The sequence below is a fragment of the Dendrobates tinctorius genome, unplaced genomic scaffold, assembly GCF_039654945.1.
Source record: "Dendrobates tinctorius isolate UK_male_01 unplaced genomic scaffold, ASM3965494v1 ptg000034l, whole genome shotgun sequence".
NCBI lineage: Eukaryota > Metazoa > Chordata > Amphibia > Anura > Dendrobatidae > Dendrobates > Dendrobates tinctorius.
In genome coordinates this window covers 6,260,206-6,275,701 of record NW_027361702.1, presented here as the reverse complement: position 1 = coordinate 6,275,701, position 15,496 = coordinate 6,260,206, and positions in this window count along the sequence as shown.

Below are 15,496 nucleotides of genomic sequence, written 5' to 3'. Positions count from 1 at the left end.
CACATGTGCGATTATGCCTTGCGGATCCTAAAAAGGGACCCCCGCATTGCCAAAATGATGAGGGATGATGACTACTGGCTGGCCAGCATCCTCGATCCACGCTACAAAGGCAAATTACACAACATCATGCCACAAGAGAACCTAGAGATAATATTGGCAAACAAACAAGTAACTCTGGTAAACCGTTTGTTTGAGGCTTTCCCAGCACACAGCAGCGGTGCTGGTTCTCCCACGAGCCATAGTGGGCACAATGGAAGAGGTGTTCATGGTGCACACAGCAGAATTGACGTTGGAGACGAGTTTAATGACCATGTTGTGGAATGATTTCTCAAGTACCGCTCACACGACTGCTAATACTGCATTGATTAAAAGTGACAGGAGTCAGCAGTTGTCAGCTATGGTTACAAACTACTTTTCCTCCCATATCGACGTTCTCCCTCACAGGTCATTCCCCTTTGACTATTGGGCCTCTAAACTGGACACCTGGCCTGAATTGGCACAATATGCCTTACAGGAGCTCGCTTGCCCTGCTGCTAGTGTGTTATCTGAAAGAGTCTTCAGTGCTGCTGGATCAATCCTGACAGAAAAAAGGACCTGTCTGTCGACCCAAAATGTTGATGATCTAACCTTCATTAAAATGAACCATGCATGGGTTTCAAAGGATTTTGTCCCACCGTCCCCTGATGACACATAGGTTACCAGAAAAGTGCCTCGGTTTTTTTCCTCCTCTTCCTCGGACTTGCCCAATTATGCCCTTTGCAGCAGCTGAATGTCCAGCCAACACATCTACAATGCCAATTTTTAAACCTCCCTAACTGGGCTGCCCACCCCTACCCCAACGGCTGGGATCAAGACCTGGCGCACCCGGGCAAGTGCCGTTGCTCTGAACAGGTGGATGGGCCCACTGATGGCCAACGACAATGGCACAGGGCCCCTCATAGTACAATACAGTGTCTCAGACGGTGGGAGGGCCCACTCGCCATCAGACACACCAGCGTACTATGAGGGGCCCTGTGCCAGTACCGTCGACCATGATTGTGCCCCCCCTGCTTGGTCATGGCCACAGCACTTGCAAGTTGCAATACTTACCTCTCCCTGCTCCACCGCTGTATAGTCTGGGCAGTTAAATCCTTCACAGGGACAGCCACTCGAAATTTGGTGTATTGATCAATGATGGTTAAGATGTAGCTATGGCCTGTCCTGCTGGCCTCTACCTTCAGATGATCAATGGCTACCATTTGAAATGGACGTCAACTTACAAGCGGATGCAGTGGTGGTTTATGATCAACTTTCACAGTTGTGATAGTCACAGACGTGTGACATTCCTGCCACCATTTTTCAATGTCTCCTCTCATGCCAATCCAATAGAATCGCCTACGGCCTGTGGCTTCTGTCTTTGGCACTCCAAAATGACCAGACACATCATGATAGGCACTGAGGACCATGGGTACATCTCTCCCTGTGATCACATTTTGATGGAGACGAGTAACGATGATGTGATCCACACTACTGCGATAAAGCAATCCTTTCTTCACAAAGAACCTTTTTCGCTTTCTCCACAGACACAGTAATTGAGGGTCTGCATCGCCTCTGCAACATCTACCGGGAGGTTTTCCAGCGATGAGTAATTCCAAAATTTCTGCTAATACTCGACTTTGCGTCTATACTTGTATCCATGTAGTTTCCAGTAGCGGAGATTCTTGACTGGCTTACTGAGATTGAAATATATACGAAGATTTAAAAGTACCACAACACTGTATACTGGTGTATGCTATGAATACCTTTCCCTTTTTCTACTTTTTTAATTCTGGTGTGATACATAGTGAGCTTGTGAGTGTCTGTGTCTGACTCCGGAAGTATAGACGGAAATTTAACCCTAGACTGGACACACCTGGCATGTGCTGATACAGTACCTTGTTTCAAAAATTTGTATTAAGGTATCATCTGTAGGATAACCAACTGTGGGGGGGGACCCTCTTCTTGCCACAGACAAACACGAGACTGAGACAGAGTTTGTATTGAACTGGTCCGTTTTTAGTGCCCATCCTTCTGTCGACAACAGCAATTCACATTTCTCTGTGCACAGGCCTCGATACCTTCACTTCCTTTGTAACTGTAATCGTGGTGTCCTCTGAGGCTCTTCCACTGTGGCTGGCCTAGGCCCAACCACCACAGTGCTGCACCAGTCTGAGCACACCGTCCGTATGATAGCCCCAGGCCGTCTTCGTCTGTAGCTTTCGTCCTCTGGGCCACCCCCCTGTGACTGTCTCAACTCTCATTCCTCTCTGGAGCCTTTCCACTGTCTCTATTTCCTCAGCAGAACTTCCTCTTTACTGTGCTCCCTTCGCTGACTGACTCTTCCAGAACCTTCCCTCAGCCTTTTATACTTCCAGTTCTGGTAACTCCGCCCACCATCACCTAACAGTTTCTCTGACCAATGGCAGTTATTCAGTCCCACTCCTACACGCTCCACTGCCCTCTAATGGGCAAGCTAAAACACTGCACCCTTTCTCTTTATCTTAGCGGGTTCACACCTACACTGCGCTACACCTCTGATTCTCACTACAGGCTGGTTTGTCTGTCAGTCCACCTTCCCTACATCATCCATAGTGAGCGAGCGTGTGTGGGTTACGCTTTCTATATATACAGTGAATCGGAGAAACAAATTTTTACACTATACTCGATACAGCTTGTATCTTGTTCTACAGTACCTTTGTTCGACATTTAGCATTACGGTCAAATCCATACTGTGTGAGCGTCTGAGAGTGACTACGGGACTATTTATACGGAGATTTCAATTGTACCCTAAAAAATATATACTTGCTATCTTGTTATCCAGGACCTTTTTTACAACATTTTTTATTATGGTCAGAACCAAACTGAGTGAGCGTCTGAGGGTGACTACGGAAATATATACCGATATTTTCAATTTGGCCAACACTGTATACAGCTGTACGCTTGTTACATAACCCATTTACAGCTTTTCATATTCTTGTGTAATCCATACTGGGTCTGAGAGTGTTTGTGTCTGCCTCCTGAAATGTATATGGAGAATCAGAATGTTTACACTATACTATATATACCGTTATACTTTTTTGATCAAAATAGTGTTTACCAAGTACCCTATGTTATTTAATGCACTTGCTTTTTTACCTATTATTTTCATTAGGGTATATACACATTGTTACACCGCTCCGCCATACTCACCCGGCCTCCGCTCCTAAGCCGCAGCCTCTCTCCACCCGACGGCCGCGGCAGTCACCTGAGACGGGCTCGCGGCCGATGCCTTCCCTGCATGCTATGCACATGCGCCATAGGCCGCGGCCGCGCCTCCTTCCTGCTTCTTATGCTCCGGCTGTGCCCTGACCCGGAAGCACCTTTGGACCAATGGCTGCCCAGGCAGGGCCATATCAGGCCGCTTCCCCCTGAGGGAGGCGCCTGAACGTTGTGTTTCCTAGCAATCTGGCCTTGCTTCATCGTGTGCACTCTGCTCCTGCAGTTCTGTTCTCAGCTGCTCCCCGCAGCAGCTTCTCAGCCCTGCTACCCGTGCTCCTTGATCTCTTCCGCAGTTCTGTCTCCTGTGTTCCTGCCGTCCTACTCCAGTCCTGTCTCCAGTGTTCCTGCCGTCCTACTCCAGTCCTGTCTACAGTGTTCCTGCTGTCCTACTCCAGTCCTGTCTTCAGTGTTCCTGCCGTCCTACTCCAGTCCTGTCTCCAGTGTTCCTGCCTCCTGTCTCCAGTGTTCCTGCTGTCCTACTCCAGTCTTGCCTCCAGTGCTCCTGCCGTCCTACTCCAGTCCTGCCTTCAGTGTTCCTGCCGTCTTACTCAAGTCTCAGTCTTACTCCGGTCCATCCTGAGCCGCCCCTCTCGGGACCGACTCGAACCCCTGGGCCTGCTCCTAACGGTCCCTGTATAGGGGTCGGTTCCACCTGGCAGCTCACCCGGGGTCCCTCGGTGCCACGGTCCAGAGGGTCCACTCCCGGAGCTTCCTGCTCTCGACGACCCACGCTAACAGTACGATCAGGCCATGGACTCCGCCGGTACTACAGCTGCTACCCAGAAAGAGTTGCTATTCCTACGGGAGAATCAGGGGCGCATTATGTCAGTCATGAAGTCGATGGACATCGGTTTGTCGGCCTTACAGGTGGCCGATCCTGGAAACGCCACTCAGCTGGTCAGTCTCCAACAGGAGCTGGGTCAGCAGCAAGATACTCAAGCCCACATTTTGTCCTACATGGCCTCCTTTGATAGTTGCTTGTCGGCCCTCCAGGCTGCCACTGCAGTGCCAACTTCTCCCACGTCTACTGCTCTCCCGACACCCCGCCACGCCAAGCCACCTCGTTTCACCGGGGATCCCAAGCTCTGCAGGGGGTTCTTAAATCAGTGTAGTCTCCACTTTGAATGGCTGCCGCAGCAATATCCGTCGGATCGGGCCAAAGTGGCCTTCATCATGTCCCATCTGGAGGGAGAGGCCCTGTTTTGGGTAAACCCGCTCTGGGAGCGTGACGACCCGGTCGTCTCGAGTCTTCCGGTTTTCCTGGATACGTTTCGTAAGGTTTTCGATGAGCCGGGTTGCTTAGCCTCTCTCACTAGTCACTCTTTAACTTCCACCAGGGCTCTCTCACGGTCGGACAGTACGCTATTCACTTTCGCACTATCTCCTCCGAGCTTGGCTGGAACAACGCAGCTTTGGTGGGGGCATTCTGGTGCGGTCTTTCTAGTAGAATAAAGGATGAACTCGCAGGTCGAGATACCCTGTCCACCTTAGAGGGCCTTATCTCACTGGCTACCCGCATTGACCTGCGCTTCCTGGAGCGCGCTCGGGAGTCAGCGAGAGACAGGCGGTCCTCCAGGTCAGTTTCTCCTTTCACCCGGTCTGCCAGCTCCCGTTCGGTCAGGTCTTCTTCCTTCTGTTCGGGTGAGCCCATGCAGATAGATCGTCTCAGGTTGGCCAAGTTGCATCAGAGAGAGAGACGGGCACAAGGTCTGTGCCTCTATTGCGGTGATTCGTCACACTATGTCCGCTCCTGTCCCAAGAGACAGGGAAACAACTCCACCTAGGTCAGGTAAGAGAGGCCTTCCTAGGTGATGATGATTCCTCTCAACCCCTTACGATTTCTGTGCTTTTGGTTTCAGGAGGGAGGCGTGGTTCCGAGGTGGCCTACGTGGATTCGGGCTCAGCGGGTAACTTCATTCGGCCAGAAGAGGTAGATAAATACCAAATTCCTGTAGTCACTTTAACCCAATTCAGATTGCCACCGTGGATGGCAAACCGCTACAGGTGACCATCACCTTGGTCACTGAAGAGGTGGAGTTGCAAGTCGGAGCCTTACATTGAGAGAAGATAGCCTTTTACGTTTTGCCTAAGCTCTCTCACGCCATTCTACTCGGTCTTCCATGGTTAAGGATTCATCAGCCTGTTCTCGACTGGTCTTCTGGGGAGATACTCCGCTGGGGGCACCCGTGCCAAGCTCGCTGTCTGACTCCTGTCCGCCTGGCGGCCGCTCCTTGGTCACCTCCAGACCTCCCGGGTCTTCCTCCAGCTTACCTACGCTGATGTTTTTGATAAGAAGGAAGCGGAGGTCCTCCCTCCACACCGGCTGTTTGACTGCCCAATTGAACTTGTTCCCGGTTCAACCCCTCCAAGGGGCAGAATCTACCCTCTGTCTCCCGCAGAGACCACCGCCATGTCCGAGTACGTCCGAGAGAACCTCGCCAAAGGCTTTATACGGAAATCCTCTTCGCCCGCCGGAGCCGGGTTCTTCTTCGTCAAAAAGAAGGACGGAACTCTACGGCCGTGCATTGACTATAGGGGGCTGAATGAGATTACCATCAAGAACAGGTACCCTCTTCCACCCATTCCGGAGTTGTTTGACTGTCTCAGAGGGGCTCGGGTCTTTTCCAAGCTGGACCTCAGAGGAGCCTACAATCTGGTCTGTATCCGTGCAGGTGACGAGTGGAAGACCGCTTTCAACACTCAAGATGGCAATTACGAGTACCTGGTCATGCCCTTTGGTCTTTGCAATGCTCCTGCAGTCTTTCAAGAGTTCGTCAAAGAGATTTTCCAGGACCTCTTGTACTCCTCTGTGGTCGTGTACTTAGATGACATCCTCGTCTTCTCGCCGGACCTCTCGTCCCACAGAAAGAGTGTCCGCCTGGTGCCTCAGCGTCTTCGGGAGAACCGCCTGTATGCGAAGATCGAGAAATGTCTCTTCGAACAGACCTCGCTGCCATTCCTGGGATACATTATCTCCGACGCTGGTCTTAGGATGGATCCCGAGAAGTTGTCTGCCATCCTCAAATGGCCTCGCCCCGTCGGATTGAAGGCGATACAACGATTCCTCGGGTTCGCCAACTATTACCGGCAATTTGTCTCCCACTTCTCCGCGATCACAAGACCCATTTCTGCGCTCACCCGTAAAGGGTCTACTTCCAAGGATTGGTCTCCTGAGGCAGAGGAGGCCTTTCTAACCCTAAAATGGGCTTTCTCCACGGCTCCAGTCCTGCATCGCCCTGAGAGCGATCGACCTTTTGTACTCGAGGTGGACGCTTCCTCGACGGGTGCCGGGGCGGTACTGTCTCAGAGAACCGCCTCTGGTCGCCTGCACCCTTGTGGCTTCTTCTCGAAGGCCTTTTCTCCATCCGAGTGTAACTACTCGATCGGCGACCGGGAACTTTTGGCCATCAAGTTGGCCTTGGAGGAATGGCGCCACCTCCTGGAAGGAGCTGTCCATCCGTTTGTCATCTTCTCAGACCACAAGAATCTGGCCTATCTCCAGTCTGCCCAGAGACTTAACCCTCGCCAGGCCAGATGGTCCCTATTTTTCGCCCGATTTGATTTCGAGCTCCGATTCCGTCCTGGCAACAAGAATTCCAAAGCCAACGCCCTGTTCAGGGTCTTCCAGCCACACGAATCCATGGAGGAACATTCGCATATCATTGATCCCACTAGGATCATCACCGTGGCTCTGGTGAACTGGCTTACTCCCCCCGCCTGGCAAGACGCTTGTGCCAGAGAATCTCAAGCGAAAGGTTCTTCTATGGGGGCACACCTCCAAACTGGCCGGCCATGCCGGAACTAAGAAGACCCTTGACCTTATCACACGTCACTACTGGTGGCCCACGCTTCGCCAAGATGTAGTCGACTTTGTGGCTTCTTGTCCATCCTGTGCAAGAAACAAAGTGCCACGGAGACCTCCGTCTGGCTTGTTGCTTCCGTTGCCCGTCCCTACGGTTCCTTGGGAAAACATCGCCATGGATTTCGTCACCGACCTACCCTGCTCTGCGGGCTGCACAGTCATCCTGGTGGTGGTGGATCGTTTTTCCAAGATGGCTCACTTCGTCCCTCTGCCCGGTCTTCCCTCAGCGCCGGAGCTGGCCAAAATCTTCATTCATCAAATCTTCAGACTTCACGGACTACCTCGACGCATTGTGTCTGACCGAGGGGTTTAGTTTACCTCCAAGTTCTGGCGTTCGCTTTGTAAGCTCATGAACGTTTCCCTCGACTTCTCCTCGGCCTACCATCCACAGTCCAACGGACAGGTGGAGCATATCAACCAGACGCTTACGGGGTACATACGTCACTTCTCCAACGCCCACCAGAATGATTGGGTCAACTTGCTCCCCTGGGCAGAGTTCGCCTATAATAACCATGCTGGTGAGTCTTCGGCCAAGTCTCCGTTTTTCATTGTTTTTGGCAGACATCCTGGTGTTCCTCTTCCGATAACTCCTGCCTCCGAGGTACCCGCGGCCAACGCCTTGTCCTCGGAATTTTCTAAGATTTGGGCTGAGACCAACACATCACTCAAGTGATCCGCTGATCAGATGAAGAACTATGCAGACAAAAAGAGGTTGGATTCTCCTCCGTATCGTGTTGGCGACAAGGTCTGGCTCTCATCCAAATTTATCCAATTAAAACTGCCCTCCTACAAATTGGGCCCACGCTACATCGGTCCGTTTGAAATTCTGGGACGTATTAGCAAAGTCGCTTACAAATTGAGGTTGCCTGCTTCGCTCCGGATCCCGAACACCTTTCACGTCCCTCTCCTGAAGCCTGTGGTGCAGAATCGGTTCCATTCCTCGCTTGTTCCTGGTCCTCAGCCGGTGGGTGCCGACGACATTTTTGAAGTGCAGGACATTCTCGCTGTGAAAAGGGTTAGAGGTAGGACTTTCTTTCTTGTTGATTGGAAGGGCTATGATCCTGAGGAGAGATCCTGGGAACCTCGGGAGAATATCAATGCTCCCCGTATCTTCAAGAGGTTTCTTGCTAACCTCTGGGGGGGGCGGCTTAGGGGGGGTACTGTTACACCGCTCCGCCATACTAACCCGGCCTCCGCTCCCATGCCGCAGTCGGCCTCCGCTCCCACGCCGCAGCCTCTCTTCACCCGACGGCCGCGACGGTCACCTGAGACGGGCTCGCGACCGATGCCTTCCCTGCATGCTATGCGCATGCGCCATAGGCCACGGCCGCGCCTCCTTCCTGCTTCTTATGCTCCGGCTGTGCCCTGACCCGGAAGCACCTTTGGACCAATGGCTGCCCAGACGGGGCCATGTCAGGCCGTTTCCCCCTGAGGGAGGCGCCTGATCGTTGTGTTTCCTAGCAATCTGGCCTTGCTTCATCGTGTGCACTCTGCTCCTGCAGTTTTGTTCTCGGCTGCTCCCCGCAGCAGCTTCTCAGCCCTGCTACCCGTGCTCCTTGATCTCTTCCGCAGTTCTGTCTCCTGTGTTCCTGCCGTCCTACTCCAGTCCTGTCTCCAGTGTTCCTGCCGTCCTACTCCAGTCCTGTCTACAGTGTTCCTGCCGTCCTACTCCAGTCCTGTCTTCAGTGTTCCTGCCGTCCTACTCCAGTTCTGTCTCCAGTGTTCCTGCTGTCCTACTCCAGTGCTGTCTCCAGTGTTCCTGCCGTTCTAGTCCTGACTTCAGTGTTCCTGCCGTCTTACTCAAGTCTCAGTCTTACTCCGGTCCATCCTGAGCCGCCCCTCTCGGTACCGGCTACCGTGGTACTTGAACCCCTGGGCCTGCTCCTAATGGTCCCTGTATAGGGGTCGGTTCCACCTGGCAGCTCGCCCGGGGTCCCTCGGTGCCACGGTCCAGAGGGTCCACTCCCGGAGCTTCCTGCTGTAGACCACCCACACTAACACACAAATTGTTTTTTCCTTTGGTTTTACTATATATACCTTGTATCTGGTGATACTGTACCTTTTTTCAACTTGTTATGTGAGCATCTGTGTATGCCTCATGAAATATATACGGAGATTTACTGTTATCCATAGACTGTATAGAGCTGTACGCTTATGATACAGTACCATATATCTGCTGGTATTTTGGGTCCATTTTCAAAAACATGAGGAAGTATGGTGGAAGAGGATGCAGATGTGGGCGTGGAGGGCCACCTGGTACTGATGGTGGTGGTGCATCTGCTGGTAGTGCCAAAAACACAATAGCAGCTAAGGCAGGAGGTGTTGAGCCAGCGTCATGGTGTAGCTCTGGAAGGCCTGGAAGGCTCCCTTTTCTGGGAGTAGGTAGACTGCTTTTAAAGCCAGAGTATCAGGAACTGTTTGTGGCTTACATTGCTGAAACAGCCTCCAGCTCTATCGCCTCCTCTTCTGAAGTTGTAAAAAATGCAAGCACTGAGTTGTAACTGCAGGCTTCTGGTCAGGAGCAACCCCTTTCCTTGAGTCCTTCACTCACACCAAAAGTGAAGGACGTGGAAGCACACACCTCAGATTACTCCATGGAGCTCTTTTCACATACCATGCCTGGGTTAATTAAAAATAGGGCCCATCATGTACTGGAGCAATGTAAATGGGGCAGATCAGACACTGGAGGAGCATCTAAGGGGCACATTATACACTAGAGCTTTACAAATGGGGCCCATTATATATGGAGCATTATTAGGGCCCATGATACACTGGAGCATCATCCATGAGGCCATGAGGCCCATCAAGTACTGGAGCATTGTAAATGGGGCAGATCAGACACTGGAGCAGCATCTAAGGGGCACATTATACACTGGAGCATTACAAATGGGGCCCATTATATATGGAGCATTATTGCAGCCCATAATACACTGGAGCATCATCCATGAGGCCCATCATGTACTGAAGCAATGTAAATGGGGCAGATCATACACTGGAGTAGCATCTAAGGGGCCCATTATACACTGGAGCATTACAAATAGGGCCCATTATATATGTAGCATTATTGGAGCCCATCATACACTGGAGCATCATCCATGAGGCCCATCATGTACTGGAGCAATGTAAATGGGGCAGATCATACACTGGAGCAGAATCTAAGGTGCCCATTATACACTAGAGCATTACAAAAGGGGCCCATTATATATGGAGCATTATTAGGGCCCATGATACACTGGAGCATCATCCATGAGGCCCATCATGTACTGGAGCATTGTAAATGGGGCAGATCAGACACTGGAGCAGCATCTAAGGGGCACATTATACACTGGAGCATTACAAATGGAGCCCATTATATATGGAGCATTATTGGAGCCCATCATACACTGGCGCATCATCCATGAATCCATGAGGCCCATCATGTACTGGAGCAATGTAAATTGGACAGATCAGACACTGGAGCAGCATCTAAGGGGCACATTATACACTGGAGCGTTACAAATGGGGCCCATTATATATGGAGCATTATGTGGAGCTCATCAGATACTGTATGGAACATTATATGTGAATAATTATTTGGTATGGAGAAATATATGGGGCTCATTATTCTGTATGGCGCACAATGTGGTGGCCATAACACTGTATGGAGTAATATACTGTCCTGTTTTTAAGCTATTGTACAATTTAAAATAGATCAGTCATGTCATGTAAGCAGTGAAGTATGTGTCATTGTACTATACCTATATTTCTGTGGCGTATCGGAGCATCATGCGTTGTGGTATGTGTTAAAGGGGCGCACTGACACTCTTTGGCCCAGGGCACACGAAAACCTGGAGCCAGCCCAACCCCCCCACAACTTTAGCCAAATAACCCCCAGTTTTCAATGCGTAACTATTATTAGGAAGTAAATTAAGGTTGACAAGCTTCAGTTAAAAGAATTGATGTTTTTGGCATTAAAATGGGCACTGTAGGTGTGTTTACTGTCTTCCGCTCCCTGCCGACTTTGCTTCCCCATTGACTTGCATTGGGTTTCGTGTTTCAGTCGGCCTCCGACTTTTCCCTATAGTCGGCCGATTTCGTTCAACCCGACTTTTGCGAAAGTCGGGTTTCATGAAACCCGACTCGACCCGAAAAAAGGCAAAGTCACTCATCTCTATTAACCAGTTAAATCCCACTGTCAAATACTGAGAACGGGATTTAGCACATGCCAGTCGGAAGTGCGTCATACATCCGACCCCTGTCATGATCGCGGAGCGCCGATGGGTTGTCATGACAGCCAGGGGTCTTCTGAAGACCCCTATGCTGGTCATTACAATCTTCCTGTGAACAATGATGACAGTGCTGATTGGGCGCAGGGCTCACACGACACATGATCCCTGGTAACGCGAGTGCCCATACTGCTGGAATGATGCCAGCAACAGAGGTGAATATAGGTGTTTTTATTGTAACGGGGCTAAACATGAGTAATAAAAAGGAGGTGTCTTAGGAAGTGGACAACCCTTTTAATGTTCAAAGAATCAGCAGGAGAATGTAAGAAAAGTTCCTGTTCTCTAAACATCTCACCTTTTATCCCTTCTGTTTCAATAACTTCGATCTATTTTGTGGACTTTGAACACATTTTTTATAAATGTTACCTTCAAAAGATATTTTGCTTCAGAATATAAACCTAGTATTTTCTTTTGTATTGCCACAGCTATGGGAGCAAACAAATGCTATATATTATACTGACTTGCATCCCTTCGGGTCTTTATAATACCATCCAATTTTAACCCCACTCATCATATGGGGAATCATTTAGAAACGTTCTTCGCTTTGGTAAGCAATGAGTTCAGATTCATAACGAAAGTCTGACTTCAATCTCATTAAATCTGCAATGAAAATACTATTGAATAATCCTAACATTGGGCCAATATGGTGTCTCGGTAGTTAGCACTGCAGCCTTGCGGCACTGGGGTAGTGATCACAAGAACAGTGAGCAAAAATCCCTGAACCACACAGGGAGACCTAGTGAATCACCTGCATAGAGCTGGGACCACCGTATCAAAGGCTACCATCATTAACACACTATGCCGCCAGGGACTGAGATCCTGCAGTGCCAGACGTGTCCCCCTGCTTTAGTCAGTACATGTCCAGGCCCGTGTGAAGTTTTTTAGAGAGCATTTTCATTATTCAGAAGAGTATTGGGAGAATATCATATGGTCTGATGAAACCAAAGTAAAACTGGTAGAAAGAAAACTTGTAGTGTTTCGAGGAGAAGGAATGCTGAGTTGCATCCAAAGAACACCATACCTACTGTGAAGCCTGGGGGTGGCACATCATGCTTTGGGGCTGTTTCTTTGCAAAGGGACCAGGATGACTGATCCGTGTACATGAAAGAATGAATGGGGCCATGTATCATGAGATTTTGAGTGCAAACCTCCTTCCATCAGCAAGGGCATTGAAGATGAAATGTGGATGGGACTTTCAGCATGATAATGATCCCAAGCACACCACCAGGGCAATGAAGGAGTGGCTTCGTAAGAAGCATATGAAGGTCCTGGAGTGGTCTTGTCAGTCTCCAAATCTCAACCCCATAGAAAACCTTTGGAGGGATTTGAAAATCTGTGTTGACCAGCGACAGGAACGAACATCACTGCTCTAGAGGAGATCTGCATGGAGGAATGGGCCAACATACCACTAACAGTGTGTGCCAACCTTGTGAAGACTTACAGAAAATATTTGACCTCTGTCATTGCCAACAAAGGATATATGACAAAATATTGAGATGAACTTTTGTTAATGACCAAATACTTATTTTCCACCATAATTTGAAAAATAAATTTTGCCAAATCAGACAATGTGATTTTATGGATTTGTTTTCTCATTGTGACTCTCATAGTTTTTGGTCTACCTATGATGTCAATTACAGGCATTCTAATCTTTTTAAGTGGGAGAACTTGTACAATTGGTGGCAGACTAAATACTTTTTTCCCCACTGTATAAGTTAACAAAGTAAACATTTTGATCAGAAGTGCTTACAAAGGAGAGATAACTGTAGTGAGTTCATTTTCCCCTTCGTCACTGGGGGCTGGTGAACTCCCTATTCTGGTGAAGGAATGTAGTAAGCCTGATTATCAGGCACCTGAGTCTAATGAGGATGACTGGCTGAGTGGAGTCACAGACTGGATATAAGGCTGCCGACGCCCTTCTGCCCTGCGGGTGATTTCTCTGTGGACTCCTAGGACACCAGTCTGATTCCTGCTCCCTAAAGCTAAGTTTTCTGTTTTGGCTTTTAGCCTTTTTGTTTTGTTTTTTGTTTTCCTTGCTTTTCAGTATTCTGCCATCCCCTGCTGGGGTGAGCTGAATCTCCTTTTGCCTGTAGCTCTGTCTTCAGTATATTCCTGAGTGCTGACATAGCTTTTTGAAGCCTAGCGTCTTCAGGGCCTTTTTCACTGTCAGTTTGTTGGCTCTTATTTTCATAGGGTTTTTCACGGATTGCAGACAGTAGCCTTCCTGTCCTTTCCTATCAAGTTAGCTTGGGCTCCTTTTTGCTCAGTCTATCTTTCTGTCTGTGATAGTATTTTCATCTTGCTTCATCGTCATTATATGTTGGGGGCTGCCTATTGCTTTGGGGTCTGCTCTGGGGCAGTTTAGATTTCCCCTTTCTTTCTTTAGGCCTATTTAATTCTCCGGCTGTGATCGAGGCGTCTAGGGCATCGTAGGAACCCCCCACGGCTACTGCTAGTTGTGTTGATAGGTTCAGGGGTCTGCAATCCAATAGCTGCCAACTTCTCTGGTTTTCTGGACTTAGCTAGCATTTCTGTTTTTGCCTCCTACGGTGACTCAATCATAACAGAATCACCCGCCATACCGCAGATCCTAAGGTACTCTATAGCAGGAAAGAATTGTGTTTTTTAAAAAAAAAAAAAAGGTGTGTGTATATTCTTTCCTCTATATCTCTGAGGCCGTAGGGGGAATTTTTTTTTTTCTCTCAATGGAGATAAAGCAATTGTCTGATCATGTGGAGCAGCTCGCTGCGGAAGTGCAGGGAATTTCCGCCTACCTTGCTCGTTCGCATGCTGTTGAACCAAAGATCCCTACACCTGATGTATTTTTTGGGGATCGATCTAAATTTTTGAGTTTCAAAAATAATTGTAAATTATTTTTTGCCTTGAAGCCTAACTCGTCAGGGAGCTCCGCGCAGCAGGTTAAAATTGTCATCTCTTTGCTGCGTGGCGATCCCCAGGATTGGGCGTTTTCTTTGAAACCAGATGATCCTATTCTGACTAATGTGAACGCATTCTTTCAAGCTTTGGGGTTGTTGTATGATGAACCTAATGCTATTGATCAGGCTGAAAAGACCCTGTTGGCATTGAACCAGGGTCCAGATTCTGCAGAGTTGTACTGTCAAAAGTTCCGAAAGTGGGTGGTCCTTACTACCTGGAATGATAATGCCTTGGCTGCTCTCTTTCGGAAGGGTTTGTCAGAAGCCGTAAAAGATACTATGGTGGGATTTCCTGTTCCCTCTGGTCTGGACGATTCTATGTCATTAGCCATTCAGGTTGATCGGCGTTTACGTGAACGCAGGATTGCACGAGAGGTGTTGCCACCGGTTGAACAGACGTCTGAACCTATGCAATGTGATAAAGTATTTTCTAAGGCGCAATGTCAGGAGTTCAGAAGGCGTAATAAGCTGTGTTTTTTCTGTGGAGATGCCTCGCATATTATTTCTGTTTGTCCTAAACGAGAGAAACGCTTTGCACACACGTTTTCTGTTGGTGGTGTTCAACCTAAGTTTCTTCTGGCAATTACTCTGATCTGCTCCCTGTCCACATTTTCCGCCAAGGCTTTTGTGGATTCGGGAGCAGCGCTAAACCTAATGGACTTGGATTTTGCTAAACATTGTGGATTTCCGATGACACCTCTGCAGACGCCTATCCCTTTGAGGGGGATTGATGCTACTCCTTTGGCTAAAAATAAACCTCAGTTTTGGACCCAGGTGGTCATGCGGGTCGCCCCAGACCATCAAGAAAATTGCAGATTTTTGGTATTGCATGGTCTGCATGATGCCGTTGTTCTGGGGTTTCCCTGGTTGCAAATTCATAATCCAGTTTTGGATTGGAAATCTGTGTCTGTGGTGAGTTGGGGTTGTCATTGTGCCTTTAGTGAGGCTCCGTTTTTTTCCACCTCTCCTCAGTCGCATGATGTTCCTGACTATTTGGCGGACTTTTATGATGTATTTAGTGAGAATGAGTCTGCCTCCTTGCCTCCTCATAGGAGTTATGACTGTGCAATTGAACTAAGCCCGGGGTGTAAATTTCCCAAGGGTCGGCTCTTCAATTTATCTGTACCCGAGCACGAGGCTATGCGGTCCTATATTAA